Below are 19,522 nucleotides of genomic sequence, written 5' to 3'. Positions count from 1 at the left end.
CAGGTCCTTCTCAAAAAATTAGCATATAGTGTTAAATTTAATTATTTACCATAATGTAATGATTACAATTAAACTTTCATATATTATAGATTCATTATCCACCAACTTAAATTTGTCAGGTCTTTTATTGTTTTAATACTGATGATTTTGGCATACAACTCCTGATAACCCAAAAAACCTGTCTCAATAAATTAGCATATTTCACCCATCCAATCAAATAAAAGTGTTTTTTAATAACAAACAAAAAAACCAACAAATAATAATGTTCAGTTATGCACTCAATACTTGGTCGGGAATCCTTTGGCAGAAATGACTGCTTCAATGCGGCGTGGCATGGAGGCAATCAGCCTGTGACACTGCTGAGATGTTATGGAGGCCCAGGATGCTTCAATAGCGGCCTTAAGCTCATCAAGAGTGTTGGGTCTTGCGTCTCTCAACTTTCTCTTCACAATATCCCACAGATTCTCTATGGGGTTCAGGTCAGGAGAGTTGGCAGGCCAATTGAGCACAGTAATACCATGGTCAGTAAACCATTTACCAGTGGTTTTGGCACTGTGAGCAGGTGCCAGGTCGTGCTGAAAAATGAAATCTTCATCTCCATAAAGCATTTCAGCCGATGGAAGCATGAAGTGCTCCAAAATCTCCTGATAGCTAGCTGCATTGACCCTGCCCTTGATGAAACACAGTGGACCAACACCAGCAGCTGACATGGCACCCCACACCATCACTGACTGTGGGTACTTGACACTGGACTTCAGGCATTTTGGCATTTCCTTCTCCCCAGTCTTCCTCCAGACTCTGGCACCTTGATTTCCGAATGACATGCAAAATTTGCTTTCATCAGAAAAAAGTACTTGGGACCACTTAGCAACAGTCCAGTGCTGCTTCTCTGTAGCCCAGGTCAGGCGCCTCTGCCGCTGTTTATGGTTCAAAAGTGGCTTTACCTGGGGAATGCGGCACCTGTAGCCCATTTCCTGCACACGCCTGTGCACGGTGGCTCTGGATGTTTCCACACCAGACTCAGTCCACTGCTTCCTCAGGTTCCCCAAGGTCTGGAATCGGTCCTTCTCCACAATCTTCCTCAGGGTCCGGTCTCCTCTTCTCGTTGTACAGCGTTTTCTGCCACATTGTTTCCTTCCAACAGACTTACCATTGAGGTGCCTTGATACAGCACTCTGGGAACAGCCTATTTGTTGAGAAATTTCTTTCTGGGTCTTACCCTCTTGCTTGAGGGTGTCAATGATGGCCTTCTTGACATCTGTCAGGTCGCTAGTCTTACCCATGATGGGGGTTTTGAGTAATGAACCAGGCAGGGAGTTTATAAAAGCCTCAGGTATGTTTTGCATGTGTTTAGAGTTAATTAGTTGATTCAGAAGATTAGGGTAATAGGTCGTTTAGAGAACCTTTTCTTGATATGCTAATTTATTGAGACAGGTTTTTTGGGTTATCAGGAGTTGTATGCCAAAATCATCAGTATTAAAACAATAAAAGACCTGACAAATTTCAGTTGGTGGATAATGAATCTATAATATATGAAAGTTTAATTGTAATCATTACATTATGGTAAATAATGAAATTTAACACTATATGCTAATTTTTTGAGAAGGACCTGTATGCTTATTTTACAAGTGCTAAACAAATTTGAATCAGCATTATGAAATATTTCTTGTTCTAAAATTTCCACATAAACCAGTTGGTTAAAGAGAACTTGAAGCAGGATGTCTGTGTCTGCCTCTAGCTACCCCTCCCCTCTCCATACAATACTATGAGCAGCAATTGTCATCTCCTATCTCAGTTATGGAAAAATACGTTCTCACTGAATACAGATTTTACCTGTAATTTTAGAGGGATTTCTCTGATAAACCTAAGGTGTGTTTTTGGTGCGTTTTTATTTCTGGAAATGGGCCAAAATGCAATGGAATCCTTATGCCAGCTAATTCAATGAGAATCCTGAAGTGCTGTGCACACTATCAGTATTTTTCCTTGAGTATTTGCAGTGCGTTTTTTTTTTGTAGCATGTCAATTCTTTCTGCTGATTTTTAGCATTTTTCACCCATTGACTTCAATTGAGTCAGTCAAATCTGCAGCAAAAATGCAGGTATCAAGATGTTTGCAGATTTGCTGAGTTTTTGTTTGTGTTTTACAGACTTCCTATGGTGTTTCCCACGCTGTCATCTGTGTGACAGCATGGGAAACACCGACAGGCGGTATTGATCTTCGGTAACACTACCACCAGTAGAATCACTACCACAGTTAGAGCACTGTTGGGTCATGCTATCAGATGTCGGCATGACCCCACAGCTGTGACTGTGACCCCACAGATATACTGTGATCTGTGGTAAAAAGCTTACTGCAGGTCAGCAGGTATCAGCTGATGAGAAACGCATAAAATAATTAAATACATATTCAAATAAAAATAAGAAACACATTATACTCACTTAACACCAAATCCTCGATGCCCTTGTCTCCTATAAAGAATGCAAAATAAAAAAAACAACATATACTCACCTTAATGCCCAATCCCTGATACCCATGTCTCATGTAAACAATCAAAAATAATAAATAATCATATACCCTTCTGTCCACCGTAGTCCACATAATCCAGAGTGGCCCACAGCAATCTCATGTGTAGAACAGTCACATCGAGAGATGTGACTGCTCTAACCGGCCGCCGACTACACACTGAGGGTATGTGCACGAGTAGAATTGTCCACTGCGGATTTTTCTGCAGCGGATTTGATAAATACGCAGGGCAAAAACACAGCGTTTTTCCTGCGGATTTACCGCGGTTTTTGTGCGGACTACCAAGTGCAGGACAAAAAGGGTTAACAATATAGAAGCATGGCAAAAGTTAACAATAGGACAATCCAATGCCATTGAAATAAAGTGCAAAGTCAGTCCTTAGTAGGAAAGTCACAACTAAGGGTACCGTCACACAGTGGCATTTTGATCGCTACGACGGCACGATCCGTGACGCTCCAGCATCGTAACAATATCGCTCCAGCGTCGTAGACTGCTGTCACACTTTGCAATCTACGACGCTGGAGCGATAATTTCATGACGTATGTGCGATGTAGAAGCTGTTGGTTACTATGCGCACATCGTATCCAATATCGTGCACACCTTTGTCACACCATGCGATCATGCCGCCACAGCGGGACACTAGACGACGAAAGAAAGTTTCAAACGATCTGCTACGACGTACGATTCTCAGCGGGGTCCCTGATCGCAGGAGCGTGTCAGACACAGCGAGATCGCTGGAACGTCACGGATATATCGCTGGAACGTCACGGATCGTGCCGTCGTAGCGATCAAAATGCCACTGTGTTACGGTACCCTAAATGTGTAACCCTGAACAAATCATCAATGGTTAAATATGAAGCAGCACAATGGAATTCAAGACTGCCATGTGAGTAAGGGTACCGTCACACAGTGGCATTTTGATCACTACGACGGCACGATTTGTGACGTTCCAGCGATCTCGCTGTGTTTGACACGCTCCTGCGATCTGGGACCCCGCTGAGAATCGTACATCGTAGCAGATCGTTTGAAACTTTCTTTCGTCGTCTAGTGTCCCGCTGTGGCGGCATGATCGCATGGTGTAACAAAGGTGTGCACGATATTGTATACGATGTGCGCATAGTAACCAACGGCTTCTACATCGCACATACGTCATGAAATTATCGCTTCAGCGTCGTACATTGCAAAGTGTGACAGCAGTCTACGACGCTGGAGCGATATTGTTACGATGCTGGAGCGTCACGGATCGTGCCGTCGTAGCGATCAAAATGCCACTGTGTGACGGTACCCTAAGAGGCACTGAGAGAATCTAACAGCTATTCCAAGTGTCCATAATAATAAGCAATATCCTCATTTGAGTTGGAGGGTATGTTAGATACAATGCCAGAGAGAGAAAAGTGTCTGTAGTGCAAAAAAAGTACTTGCTGTGCAGAAGAATTCAGGTGACAAGGTGCAAAGTTAGGCCAATACTTACATAAAGAGCTAGTGAGTGAACCCCGACCTGCCGCCCCAAGTTCAGTGAGTATGGATTAATTTAGATTCAATAAAGGACTGTGTCATTATTTCAAATAAATTACTTAATTGTGTGTGTTTTATATAATATGACTATGGGATTAGTAATTGGGGTGTCTTATAGACGCCACTCCATTACTAACCTGATGTCACCCAACCATTATCTCACTTGCCACCGCACCTGGGCAAGTGGGAACAGCAAGGCTAAGCACCAGATTTGGTGCATCTTATAGATGCGCCTTTTCTGGGGTGGCTGAGAGCTGATGTTTTCAGTTTGGGAGAGGGAGCAATATCCATGGCCCCTTCCTAGGCTATTAATATCAGCCTACAGCTGTCTGCCTAGCCTTTGCTGTTTATATTTTATAGGGGGACCCTATGTCAATTTTTTTCTGGGGTCCCCCTGTAAAGTAGCCAGTAAAGGCTAAGGAAACAGCTGTGAGCTGATGTTATTAGCCTGGGAACCTTCATGGCTATTGGCTACTTCCCAGAATATTAACATCAGCCCTCAGCCATCAGTTTTCCCTCTGCTGGTTATGAAAATTGCACGGAAGCCCATGCAATTTTTTTTTTCAGTTTTTTTTTTAAATGAACAGTTGCTGTTTGTTTACAGCACATACCCCAAATACATGGTTTCTTATTTTCACACGTACTAGTGATTTATCCTTAAAAAAATAAATATAATGACACAAACTTTTTTTTTTTTTTACTTTTTCACAATGATTGTGAGTGAGAGTTACGGTACATAATAGAAATACAGTAATGTTACAGATAATTACTTTTTTCACTTGAGCTGCTGGTAATAGAGTGTTCCTAATTATTACTGAGATTGTAGACCAAGCAGAAGATTTCATCTGATCCTTCCTAAAATAAAAACATTCCAGGAGAGTGAAACATTTAATGAAACTGATCAGCGTAACATGAAAAGTTTACACTGTGATGGATGATTTCATAAGAATAAGTAACAGTTGGCAAATGACAGGACTCATTTAGGAAATGTGCACATAACATGAGCTCATATGAAAATATAGCTACATTGATGTAAAAAAAATGGTGGTAATTGTCTTTATGTCATTTTGTATATTTTTATAAGAAATAGTAACATTACTGTCATAATAACGTATTATTTTTTTATTAATTATGCTTTGCTTATATAGCGCCATTAATTCCACAGCACTTTACATACATTATTATCGGTGTCCCTGATGGGGCTCACAATCTAAATTCCCTATCAATATGTCTTTGGAGTGTGAGAGAAAACCAGAGTACCCGGAGTAAACCACACAAACACGGAGAGAACATACAAACTCCTTGCAGATGTTGTCCTTGACGGTATTTGAACCCAGGACCCCAGCGCTGCAAGGTTGCTGTGCTAACCACTGAGCCAGCCAATAAAACGTCTGACATATGTTAAGGTACGTGCCCACTATCAGGAATTGCTGCGGTTTTGATGACACGTATTTATGCAGTGTCAAACCGGCAGCGGACAGATTTTACAGTATAATGGATGGGATTTGTAGAAATCCCATGTCCACTATGCGTGTATGTGCGCCTGCTGATCACCTGTAGAAACTGGCATTTCATCAATAGAATTGTGTTGAATGCGGTAAATCCGCATGGTTCAGTGAACATATGCGGATTTACTCACGTTCAATAGAAAGCAGCATTTTGGAAGCAGCGAAAATACTCTGCATCCAAAATGCTGCTAGTTCAGGATTGTGGGCACATAGCCTTAATGATATGTATTTAGTCAAGTAATGAGATCGCAACTAATCACTGAAAGAACGGGTACTGAAGCGAGGTTGAGCACTCTGCCCATTCAGCTTTGATAGGGTTTGTTCAGCTCTCCAGAGGGTTTGTTCAGCAGCCAGAGAAGTTTATGGATCTACTAGATGGTGGCCCGATTCTATCGTATCGGGTATTCTAGAATATGTATGTATGTATGTCGCACTTAGCACAGCCACGTAGTATATAGCACAGCCACGTAGTATATAACACAGACAGCCACGTAGTATATACCACAGCCACATAGTATATAGCACAGCCACATAGTATATAGCACAGCCATATAGTATATAGCAGCCACATAGTATATTGCAGCCACATAACATATAGCAGCCACATAGTATATAGCAGCCACATAGTATATTGCAGCCACATAGTATATAGCAGCCACATAGTATATAGCAGCCACATACTATATAGCACAGCCCACGTAACACAGACAGCCACATAGTATATAGTACCCACATAGTATATAGCAGCCACGTAGTATATAGCACAGCCCACGTAATATATAGCACAGCCCACGTAGTATATAACACAGCCCACGTAGTATATAACACAGCCCACGCAGTATATAACACAGCCCACGTAATATATAGCACAGCCCACGTAGTATATAACACGCATCAGGTAATCTAGAATATGTATGTACTGTATGTATGTACGTCACGCTTAGCACAGCCACGTAGTATATAGCACAGCTACATAGTTTATAACACAGCCACGTAGTATATAACACAGGCAGCCACATAGTATATACCACAGTCACGTAGTATATAGCACAGTCACGTAGTATATAGCACAGTCACGTAGTATATAGCATAGCCACATAGTATATAGCACAGCCACGTAGTATATAGCAAAGCCGCATAGTATATAGCAGCCACATAGTATATAGCAGCCATGTAGTATATAGCACAGCCCACGTAATATATAGCACAGCCCACGCAGTATATAACACAGGCCACATAGTATATAACACAGGCCACATAGTATATAACACAGCCCACGCAGTATATAACACTGCCCACGTAGTATATAGGAGTCAGGCAGTATATAACACAGCCCACATAATATATAGGACAGCCCACATAGTATATAACACAGCCCACGTAGTATATAACACAGGCCACGCAGTATATAACATTGCCCACGTAGTATATAGCAGCCAGGCAGTATATAACACAGCCCACATAATATATATCACAGCCCATGTAGTATATGACACAGCCCACGTAGTATATTACACAGGCCACACAGTATATAACACTGCCCACCTAGTATATAGCAGTGTGGGCACCATGTCCCTGTTAAAAAAAGAATTAAAATAAAAAATAATTATATACTCGGAAGGTGAGAATAGCACAATTTTTTTTTTTTTTTATTATTTTTAACATTATATCTTTTTACCATTGATGCTGTATATGCAGCATCAATAGTAAAATGTTGGTCCGGGATGGGGCGACACACTGGCACTGACTGGAGGGGAGTGGGGAGGGGGCACTGACTGGAGGAGAGTAGGGAGGGGCCAATTTGCGGCCGGACTAAGTCTGTCGCGGGATTTCCGTTACAGACAGACAAACAGACGGACGTACCCCTTAGACGATTATATAGATAGATAGAAAGTATATGAGTACGGACACCATTCTTCTTGTGTCTCCGAAGAGATACCAATAATGATGATCATAAGCGAAGGGGGATTGCACTTAGCTGAGTGCTTTGTCCTCTCCGGTTCAGCAATCTGTAGGGGTTTACAGATCCAAATTTCTGTAATATCATCAAATGTTAATTACCATGTAAGATTCATTCTCATCAGGGTACATGACGTTAGTATTATATCCGAAAAGACTGTAGGTGCAAACTGTCTGAAACCAAACCCTTCCTGACATACGCCATGTACAGTGGATGTCAGTTGTGCGTGTATGTAGTTGGCTATCAGCTGAGCTGGCTTTCTACGTGACGAGTTTGGCTGTGTTATACAGCTGACACCTGTCTCTATCTCTGCTGTTTAACCCCTTAATGACCGCCAATACGTCTTTTAACTGACCTGAGATATAAGAGAATAGCCTCCCCATACAGATGACAATCCAGCATCTGTCGGTTGTACACTATAGCTGACAACTTGCTGTATCAGCCACGGTCAGTATTTGCACCTTCTAAATCTGTTTAACCCCTTAGATGCTGCTGTCAATAGTGACTACATCATTATAAATGGTTAACAGAGTGTGGGGGCTTCTTCTTTATCCCAATTGGTGCCCTCAGATCATGATTTTGTTGTCCTGATGTTTGCGATGGCAATTCATGACCAAATAGCGGCCTTAGAGTCTGATGGCTGTGGTAATCTGTTTAGAAGTTAGCAACATTTAGGTGGTAAAAATACACATTTTCATTTCTGTCATGCCACTTTGCATTAATTCCTGTAAAGCACCTGAAGGGTTAATAAACTACCTGACAGCAGTTTTCAATATGTCAGGGGGTGCTGTTTTTAAAATGGTATCACGTTTGGGGGTTTCCCAATATATGGGACCCCTAAAGTCACTTCAAACATGGATAAGTCCCTAAAAAAATAAATGTGGTAAATTTCTTTGAAAAAATGAAAAATTGCTGCTACATTTTTAAACCTCCTAAAATGCTAACAAAATAAAATAACATTTTACAAATGATGCTGATGTAAAGCAGACATGTGGGAAATGTTATTTATTAATGGTTTGCTGTTGTATGACTATCTGGATTAAAGGGATAATCATTCAAATTTAGAAAATTGCTAATTTTTTAACATTTTTCTCAAATTTTTTATTTTTTTATAAATAAACACAAAAAATATTGAACTAAATTTACCATTATCATAAAGTATAATGTGTCACGAAAAAACAATCTCAAAATCACTGGGATTTGTTGAAGCGTTGCAGAGTTATTACCACATAAAGTGACACTGGTCAGATTTCAAAAATTTGGCTCGGTCACTAAGGGGTTAACAAGCTCCGATCACTGCAGCATCACCACAATAATGTTGCTTTCAATCACTGACAAAGACATTTAAGGGATTAGATCCTGGAGGAGGTGGATTCTCTCACCCATGGCTGACCCTACCCCGTTAATGAGATGCCAGTGGGTCACCATTGCCACCTGGAGTCTGTAGAGGGCCACTTTTTACACTATATTGGTACTCCTATGAAGCTCAGCCACTTATAAATTATTATGCTAAAAGCATTGCATTGCATTGTGGTTTTGGAAGCATTTAAGCATTGCAGTTTATGTCCCATAGAGGGAGCTATAAAAATGAAAACAAAAATAAAAATAGGTGTATTATTAATAATAATAATAATAATAATAGCAACAATAATAATTATAATAAAAGTTTGATTTTTCAGAATAATACAAATTTTCAATAATACCTGTCATGTCAGGTAATTTCAGAATAAGCTGTGTGTGTCAGGGAATAGCCAGGGAAAACATGCAGATGTCCCACCGCTGTTGGACCAGATGACCCTATGATTCTATGAAAACAATACAGTCTATACAATCACATCAAATAAAAAGAATAAACATAAAAACATTACTAGACCTGATGTCACGGAAAAGGTGCAGATCTTAATGGAAAGGACAACTCCGATTGGAAAATGGTGCAGTCCTACAGCAAGCTGTATCTCCCACTACTATACAATGATTATAATTCAAAATCTGATTTTATCAAATAAAAGTCACTCGCACTACCTCTCCTTGGTAAATTCAGATTGGGATTGGTCAATGGAATGTGGCTAGGTCCAAAAGAAATTATAAGATCCCCAATTTTCAGGATATCGTCCCTCAGGCGGGAGATATTAATGTCATATTTCCTATCATGATTTTAGCTCTCTTTGGATAGGAAACATGGTATATATACCATCATCCAACTGTCCATTATTAATTCAGGAGCTGATTGGCAGGCCTCGCCACAATGCAACTACTTGCATTGTATTTGTCCCTTGCTCACAATGCCAAAATTATGTCTCCCATAACTATGAGACCAATGCCTGTCACAAAAACCCCAATATTCATAACTGGACTTCGGCGCCAGAGTGTCTACTATAATTCCTTTGAAGACCAGAAGAGTATTCTCCGGAGGTAATAAATTTGTAGCCTCCCAGCTTCTGGTATACATTGGGTCTAGACCTTGTGTGTGTTCACCAGCAGATAACCTACCTTACGACTGAGGGGCGATCTAATAACCATGTATAAGTATATAAGGGGACAATACAAATATCTCGCTGAGGATCTGTTTATACCAAGGAAGGTGACGGGCACAAGGGGGCATTCTTTGCGTCTGGAGGAGAGAAGGTTTTTCCACCAACATAGAAGAGGATTCTTTACTGTTAGGGCAGTGAGAATCTGGAATTGCTTGCCTGAGGAGGTGGTGATAACGAACTCAATCGAGGGGTTCAAGAGAGGCCTGGATGTCTTCCTGGAGCAGAACAATATTGTATCATACAATTATTAGGTTCTGTAGAAGGACGTAAATCTGGGGATTTATTATGATGGAATATAGGCTGAACTGGATGGACAAATGTCTTTTTTCGGCCTTACTAACTATGTTACTATGCTACTATGTTACCTTAATTACTTGTTCACAGCAGTAAGTCATAGCTGAATAGAGATTGGAATGAAGTGTTAGCTCTTTTTTCCTATCCCAACTTATAATTAAGACATGCGTCAATGTTCAACATGAGGGTGGCACACCCCTCTCAAGAGATGACTTTGTAGAATTTAACAATACATCTATGACAGTATGTATGTGATAAATAGCACTATTCCTGGCTATTACATAGTATCTTGCTGTGTGTCATCAAGAGGATGTCCAGGCTATGCATCATCTATAAGCCCATATGGACCCATTAGCTCATATACCTGTTGCTTTGCCTCCATTAGCCTCAACTCCTCTCTCAGGCAGGATATTCCACTTGACGATCATCTCCTCATTTACCTACCCCAGTTCGTTTTATGGGAACCCTAAGGCCTACCAGGGCTTTGTAAACCAGCATACCTTGCTTTTTGAACTTTGCCAACAAAAATCTTTGACCGGTCAAAAGTCTCCTATATTTTCTTTTTTTGTGCTCTTCGGGAAAGCCTTAACTTGAGCTGTACCTTTATGGAAACGTGATGAACCTACACACTACCTTTCATGTCTCTGTCAGTTTTTCATAGAGTGCTTGATAAACCGGGTTAAGTTCACCCTGCGCTTACTCCATATTCTGACAAGTAATTCAGTGCGATAGAATGCCATTCACTTTCGTATCCTGACCTTTTTTTTTACCTCATTCTATGCCAGTTTGTCTTGCCATATAAACAACGAATTTGCTGGTAGGGACTTGTTAACATCCTTGGACTATTTTGCTTGGCACAAGGAGGCATTTATGTTTCAAGCAGAGGACAAGAGAGAGGGAGTCCAAGATTTTTAAGTTCCAAACACCAGAAATCCTTCTAAGTTTTCTCCCAGATTTGCTGCAAAGCAATCTATGCAAAGATTATCATGTCTTTAAAATTTTTGTTGCCAGACAGAAGGAGGGTATTTCTCTTGTGGTGGAAGTGTTTATATTATGGTGAAAGTGGTCCCATGTGTTAGGGCTGGCAGAACGCACCGAGTAAATATGGAGATAGTATAGGTGCGTTCGCAGCCCGGGGTCCACCGTGCAGGAGTGGAACCTGCTGCTAGTAGATGGCGGCACTATATGGCTGTACTACGCCTGAATAGACATGGGTTCCGTCACCCGGTCTGTATAGGAGCAAACCCTGTTGCTTCACAGAGTCGCCGGGTTTAAAGGTAACGCTGCACTCTGTTAACCTCACAGAGGATCACAGCTCACAAACGGAGCAGGTAGCATACAGTGGTCGTTCAGTCAGCAACAGCACACAAACAACTCCTCTCCGGAGGTGCCGGAATTCTAGTGGCTATACGCCAGCCCTAAATTCACACACACAAACTCCTCTCCGGAGGTGCCGGAATTCTAGTGGCTATACAGCTGACCCTGAGCACATGCTGACACAGACCACAAAGTAGCTAAGCTACCGCTCATAAATATAAGTTGATTCTAGCGCATGGTCATGCGGCCATGGGAACCTTTTATAGATAAAGCTCTCCAGGACCTTCCTAGTGGTCCAATAGGAGCTGCTTCAGGACCTGAGCATGTGATCCCCAACCTCCAATGAGAGGTCATCCCTTGGGCATGCTCAGTAGCGGAAAAGCTCACCGCTGAACAGAGCTGGTTACAATGGCTGAGCCTGGAAGAGCAGAAGTAACCAAGCGCACAGTATCTGACTGAGCCAGACGCTGGGACCGACGTCTCCACTGCGGCTGAAGCAGAAAGGGAGACCGCAGCGGAGGTGGCTCGAGATTCCCCCTGTGCAGTGGCGGGAACTCGACACCTAGCACCATGTGGACAGTTCTAAGCTTGAGGCCAAGCAGAAAAAAATCGATAATCTACAATCTAGCTGGGAATGGATCTTTGGGTTAACGTTATCCTCCACTGTAGATAAACTTGATATATCCATGTCACCTTCTTTAAATGCTCAGTGTTTTTGGGAGCATCCTCTATAGACTTCAGAGCTGCAGAGAACTTTATTGATTCTACGTTGGTCAGTGGGCTGAGAATTCCTTCTATTTCTTTATGGAATCTACTGAAGTTTATTTCTGAAAATGTCTCCAAAATTTCGCGAAGCCGTATCCAATGCTGTGCTGTGAAGGTGACCCTCCAAGTTGAGCATTTCATTTTGAGGAGAATTCTTTTCTAGATTTGTCTCTTATAAAATCATTGGTACACTTAGAACAGCCGTGGTTAAGGCTTCATGCTCTAGCTATTGATTGGTCAACAGACCAAATCACTTGGATATTCTGGTTTCCAAAGTTGTATTAAATCTTCTCTCTATAATTTTGCACTGCCTCCATTTGTTCCAAACCTCCTTCTCCTTATCATTATCATTACTTTGCAGATGTCTTCTCCAAACAAGCTGAAACTCTGCTGTCTCACTGGTCGTTTAACTGTGCTATTCCCTCTTCTCTCTGGAACTGAGCCACTTAGATCAAGGATATATTCTTTGTCCCTTCATGAGACTTAAGCTGCATCCACCTTTATTACGTAGAATTTGAGAGGCGATAGGAGCTATATTCGAAAGTCAACACCATCGACCAGAGCTGGTTTCTTCCTTGTGAAGAAAAATGGGTATCTTAGGTTTAAATAAAATCACCATGAAAAATAGCTACCATTCGCTTCTAAATTATATGATAGGGTTAAGGATGTACATATTTAATTAAAGCACCACGCCAGCATTTTTATTTGGGGGGTTTTGAGGGCTGGAATAGTGCTACCAATGTAAGGTTCCTGCCTCCCGGCCTTATACTAACCCCCCAGTCGGGAGCCACGTCACAAGCTCATCAGTATTACAAACTGATCCTGACTCTTGGTTTGGAGGTGAGCTGGTGTTTTTCCAATATTTTTATATTCCAGAGGAATAAAAGCTGAATGCCGATTAGTTGCTTTGGCAACAAAGCCAGATTTCTGTCAAACAGTTTTGATAAATCTGGCCTAGATTATCACTAGCAGATTACAACATAATGATAATCCATCAAAGACTTGCCCAGGGTACACCTGAACATATAGTGTCAAGCCATGAAAATTATAGTAAAAATTTGAATTTTAACAAACATCAAACGAGGACTATATAGGAAAGTATTTTAGAAAAAGTTGACATGTAGTAGTTTCCCATTATAAATATGTACAAATATTCAGTTTTAGGAAGTATGGGTAGCTGCCAAACAAGCAGTGACGGTACGGTAACTTCATCGCAATGAGCACAGTACCCTCTTATTTAGCCATGTGTGCACATGCCAAAAGAAGGATTTGATTCTCTGAAGTTACTGCAGCTGAGCTCATGGATGAGAAAATTATAATGCAGCAACCAGATCCGATGCTGGGAGGGGAGCAGTGACGAGTGATGAAGGACATAGTGCACATGTCTCATCTCCTTACATAATATGCATATCCCTTGTAGTGATAAAGCAACCCTACACACTGACTATACACTGACTGCTCTCCGCTTGTCTCCCTTGCTTTATAAGTGGTTACACATTTGTAATTTTGACAACTGTACAAGTTTGCAGCCACATCATTGTTAAGCAATGAGATAATTGTCCATATCTTACTGGAGTCTTACAGAAAAGCAATCATATGGTTATTCTCCATGTGCTGGTGTGTTTCTCCTATTCTGCTTTTAATGTAAACTGTAGTCTGTCTTTTCACACAACTTACTGTGATATCTCAGTATGCTATGTGTGGTTTTCCATAAAATTGCAAGTCAATCTAATAAGAACTATTCATCAATCCCTTTGCACCAGAAAAGCTGCATATTTTTGACCACCCGTGTCCTATTATATAGAGCTACAGCCATCTTGGGACACTCTTCTGCACACACCTGCACACACCTTCAACTCCCCCCAAACAAAACTTTTGTCATTTTGGTGGATCAAATTTTCATTTGTAGCTCTTAGGCCCACAAGGTGAAGCCTGAAGCCAGGCTGGGCACACCTCCAGAAATTCCAGGACAGTAAAAATAGGGCACTTTTTTACCTTGTCAATAAAAGATATTTAAGGCGTCCGTGATTTTTTTGATGCTGAAGTAACTCGTACATATTATTTTTACTGTATTCATCATTTTACATTTTACAGTGAATGCAGCCGTCTTGATAACAGAAATATGGGCTGTAGACACATATCACTGATAATCATAAGGACTTAACATGATTTTACAATGTGACCGTAAAAAATATTGTCTGTCTGTGATTTTTTTGATAAGCTGTATAGAAAAAATAAAACGTTAAGTTGGCAACCTGGGTCACACAGTCACCAGATGTTGATACAGGATGGGCAGCGAGCATTTGGCACAGGAATCTCAGGAGCAGATGAAGTTCTGTTCTGTTCCAGCAGGCAGGCTTGGACTGGCCCACAGGAAAACAGGAAAATCCTCCGGTGGGCCCCTGTGCAAGAGTAACCACCACCTTTTTATATGAGCAGTACTTGGCACAATATACTTGAATCGCTATGTACAGACAAAGGCGGCATCTTATTGATTTAGCAATCTACCCAGTTCATTGTTATATAAATATGTGCTTGAGGATGATGTCACATTTGCATGTAGCTGAAAAATAGGACCCTGGAGTTGGTTGCTGGTGGACCCTTGGCATCCTAGTCCGACACTGTCAGAGATGGTCAAGCACACAAAACATAGGAATAGAGTCTCAATGCCAAGACACAGGTTTGTGTCTAAATGGGCCTTAAATAGGTCTAGGGAGATTATGTCATTTATCCAATCTGGGAAACTTATAAGACTCAATGTGGAGCACAGCAAAGGGCAGCGGACTCAGGGTAAGGAAACGAAGCCTGGAATACCTGGGAAAAGTGTGTCACTGTAGCCATTCATGTCCCTCAAAGAAAAAATAGTGATGACTCTTAGGCAGGGTTTCCCCCTCCTTGTTGAAAACCTTGGCATTATATCATCTTCATTGTGTTGTAGTCTAACATTTAGTTTAAAAAAACAAACAAAACAAGAACAAACAGCATTTTTATTCTTTCATCTATATAAGAGAATAAAATCTTTGGTCTTGTGTTATATACAATAATTCACACATTTGCCTCCTGTTCTTTTAAATACCATATTTGCCAGCACAGGCATCTGTAGATCTCATCAGGGGAGCAGATGTTTTTGCAGCTGTACAGTTATCTTCCATTAGTAATGTGATAAGTTTGGTGATAGTCCAGTCTGGATAACAGAGAACGCCTAAGGGTGAGGCTATGAAACACAGCAGAACTCACGGCTTTTTGGGAGGACATTTGTAGAAAACAGCTGTGCGCTTGATATATCTGCACTATTACAGTCTCTATTCTCCAATCCATCTGGGATCAGAAATTTCAAAGTCCAGAGTAAATGACCCCTGTAACTGTTTATGGACCACAGACAGGGCTTGAACGACTTGCAAATTTTATATAAAAATGTTACCACAGTTCTTTTTTACCTCAATTTTGCCATCTAAAGACAATGGATGTATACATGTCCCTTGTAATAAATGTACATTGAAATGTATTTGTATTTCTTTTCCTTAGTAACTTTTTACTTCTTTCTACTGCATTTGACTTTGAATGTAAAATTAACAATTTTTGAACAAAATAACTTGGCTGATACTTAAAGTAAACAAAAATAAGCACTACTAACTTGTTGAAGCCCTTTTTGTTACACCTGGCTGTAACCTTACTCTGCGGATGGTGCTGGATGATACAGGTGTAGACCAGTCAAGAGCATTGGCATGACTAGAACTTGTGCGGCCTCCCATCCAGGGAGTCTGTGTTTCTACAGGGCGGCTAATCTTTGCTGTGAGTTTAGAATGAGGGTCACACCATATTTAACCTCCTCAGAGGCGTAACTAGGGTTTTGGTTCATGGAGGGTGAAACTTCTGAGTGGACCCCTAACCAGGTAACCTTGATTACAACTTGGTGACACACCCTAATAGTGGAGGAGAACCTCAGCAGATGACTGCGCTGAGACCGACATGACAACTTCTTCCAGCCATGACTCGACTGCAGAGAATACAACAAATACAAATTTCACTTCTCATATTCCAGCCCCATCACCATCTATTCCCAACCTGCACAAACTCCTCATCCTGCTGATACCCCAATACTGAGCCGCTGCTGCCCTATGTGACCCTATTACTGCACCTGATACCCCAATACTGAGCTGCTGCTGCCCTATGTGACCCTATTACTGCACCTGATACCCCAATACTGAGCCACTGCTGTCGTATGTGTCCCTATTTCTCCACCTGATACTCCAATACTGTGCCACTGCTGCCGTATGTGTCCCTATTACTGCACCTGATACCCCAATACTGAGCCACTGCTGCCTTATGTGTCCCTATTACTACACCTGATACCCCAATACTGAGCCACTGCTGCCGCATGTATCCCTACTACTGCCCGATACCCTAATACTGAGCCACTGCAGCCGTATGTGTCCCTATTACTACACCTGATACCCCAATACTGAGCCACTGTTGCCGTATGTGTCCCTATTACTACAGCTGATACCCCAATACTGAGCCACTGCTGCCATATGTGTCCCTATTACTACACCTGATACCCCAATACTGAGCCACTGCTGCCGTATGTGTCCCTATTACTACACCTGATACCCCAATACTGAGCCACTGCTGCCGTATGTGTCCCTATTACTACACCTGATACCCCAATACTGAGCCGCTGCTGCCTTATGTGTCCCTCTTACTGCACCTGATACCCCAATACTGAGCCACTGCTGCCGTATGTGTCCCTATTACAACACCTGATACCCCAATACTGAGCCACTGCTGCCGTATGTGTCCCTATTACTACACCTGATACCCCAATACTGAGCCCCTGCTGCCGTATGTGTCCCTATTACTACACCTGATACCCCAATACTGAGCCGCTGCTGCCCTATGTGACCCTGTTACTGCACCTGATACCCCAATACTGAGCCGCTGCTGCCCTATGTGACCCTATTACTGCACCTGATACCCCAATACTGAGCCGCTGCTGCCCTATGTGACCCTATTACTGCACCTGATACCCCAATACTGAGCCACTGCTGCCGTATGTGTCCCTATTACTACACCTGATACCCCAATACTGAGCCGCTGCTGCCGTATGTGTCCCTATTACTACACCTGATACCCCAATACTGAGCCGCTGCTGCCGTATGTGTCCCTATTACTACACCTGATACCCCAATACTGAGCCGCTGCTGCCGCATGTGTCCCTATTACTGCACCTGATACCCCAATACTGAGCCGCTGCTGCCCTATGTGACCCTATTACTGCACCTGCTCTGTGGTTCTCTCTACCTTCTAAATTCTAAAGCACCCCTCTATAATTGAACTTTAATGATGTATCAGTAGTGTTTTTGTTTTTAGGAAAAACTCTACGGATGAAGTGGCTCCAGCAGAAAGGAATATAAGTCATTCATTTTTTTTTCTTATCTCTTTTGAATTCACTTCTGACTTTAGCTCAAAAACTGTGGTGAAATGTAAAAAGAAACTATGTCAACATTTTTTTGATTATGCCTTATTTTATACTTGTATATTATAGTGGGGAAAAAAATAAATTTTGTTCCAATACAAACCCTATTACTGTAAACACCATAAGGACCATATTACTAGCACACTGCAAGTGTTCTATTACCAGCCACAACATCCTATACTGTAACTAGCCTCCATGCACAAATCCTACTATCAGTCACAATGCACTGCTGACCAAACTACACAGATCCTATAACTAGACATAGTGTATATATCCTGTTACTAAGCTCACTACACAGATACTAGTCATAATATACTGATCCCATAACCAGCCCTAATGCACAAATCCTATTACCAGCCACACTACCTTGGCGCTATAACCAGCCACAGTGCACAGATCCTATTACCAGTCACACTACGCAGATCTCATACTCATCCACAATGTGCAGCTCCATTGTCTGTAAATGTGAACAGTTCGTATGAATGATAATAAAATATTTGTAAACTTTCCTCACTCTTCCCCTAATCTGGCCATACACGAGCATTAGTCATTTGGACATGATCTCACTGTCAGTAGTTTACAATAAGCAGAAAGAAATTATTTTGTGTCCCCATGTAACTGCCTGGTCCCTGTTTATGGTGCATGTATAGTAATAATAATAAGGACACTGTAATGTAAGGCGAGATTAATGGGAGCAGAAGTGAGAAGCCTGTGTCAGTAGGGGATGAGATCATTGACATTGTGTAAGTAGAGAACTGTACAGCTTTATGGGATTTTTAGGATTAGTTCACACCTTGCAATTATAGATAGGGTAGCAAAAAAAGAAACATATACACACAAAAAGTAAAAAGATTGCTTGTTTACAAAATATTTTCTTGTGTCTGAAATGTCTCTGATATGGAAGGGCCTGACTTCCAAGGCAGATTTTTGAATTTGACATTGACATTTTTATTACAAAAATTGACATTTCAGTGAACCGGTAATTTATGTAGGAAGCAAGAACTGCCAAAAATTAGATGGATGACAGACTCGGATGCAGGGCCTCATACACATTCTGTTCAAATTGTCATGTAGAGATACTACTAGACTCATAATATTGTGAACAAAAGTGTAGTTGTAGTTTTACTACACTCGTGAAAGCTTGGCACACAGTGCAAAGACAGCCAAAAATTACAAGCAGGTTCATTCATAGACCCTTGAAGGCATCAACTGGAATGCCTTATTCAAATATGAAGAAAGTGTAGTTGTGGTACGTCTAGACTCATAAAGGCTCTGCACACAGTGCAAAGCCAGGAACAAAATATAAGGATGTCATCCATACAGCCTTGAAGGCACCAGCTGGAGTGCCTTATTCAAATATTATTAAAATGTATTTGTGGTACTTCTACAATTATAAGGGCTATACACACAGTGCAAAACCAGAAAAAAATTATAAACAGGGTAATCCATACAGCTTTGACGGCTTCAACTGGAGTGCCTCATTCAAATATTAAGAAAGTGTAGTTGTGGTATTTCTACACTTATGAAGGCTCTGCACACAGTGTAAAGCCACAAAAAATTATAAGGAGGGTCATCCATACACCCTTGAAGGCAGCAACTGGAGGGTCTCATTCAAATACTGAAGATTAAA

General features: G+C 41.4%; 1 protein-coding gene across 3 annotated transcripts in view; it reads left to right on the top strand.

The window, feature by feature from the left end:
• ACYP2 (acylphosphatase 2) overlaps positions 1-19,522 on the top strand; it is a 172,938-nt gene that overhangs the window by 8,777 nt on the left and 144,639 nt on the right. The gene's annotated exons all lie outside the window — the stretch shown is intronic.

This window comes from Ranitomeya imitator, chromosome 5 (assembly GCF_032444005.1).
Source record: "Ranitomeya imitator isolate aRanImi1 chromosome 5, aRanImi1.pri, whole genome shotgun sequence".
NCBI classification, from domain to species: Eukaryota; Metazoa; Chordata; class Amphibia; order Anura; family Dendrobatidae; genus Ranitomeya; species Ranitomeya imitator.
The sequence above is the reverse complement of the archived record's forward strand: the minus strand, read 5'-3'. Positions and strand labels throughout refer to the sequence as shown.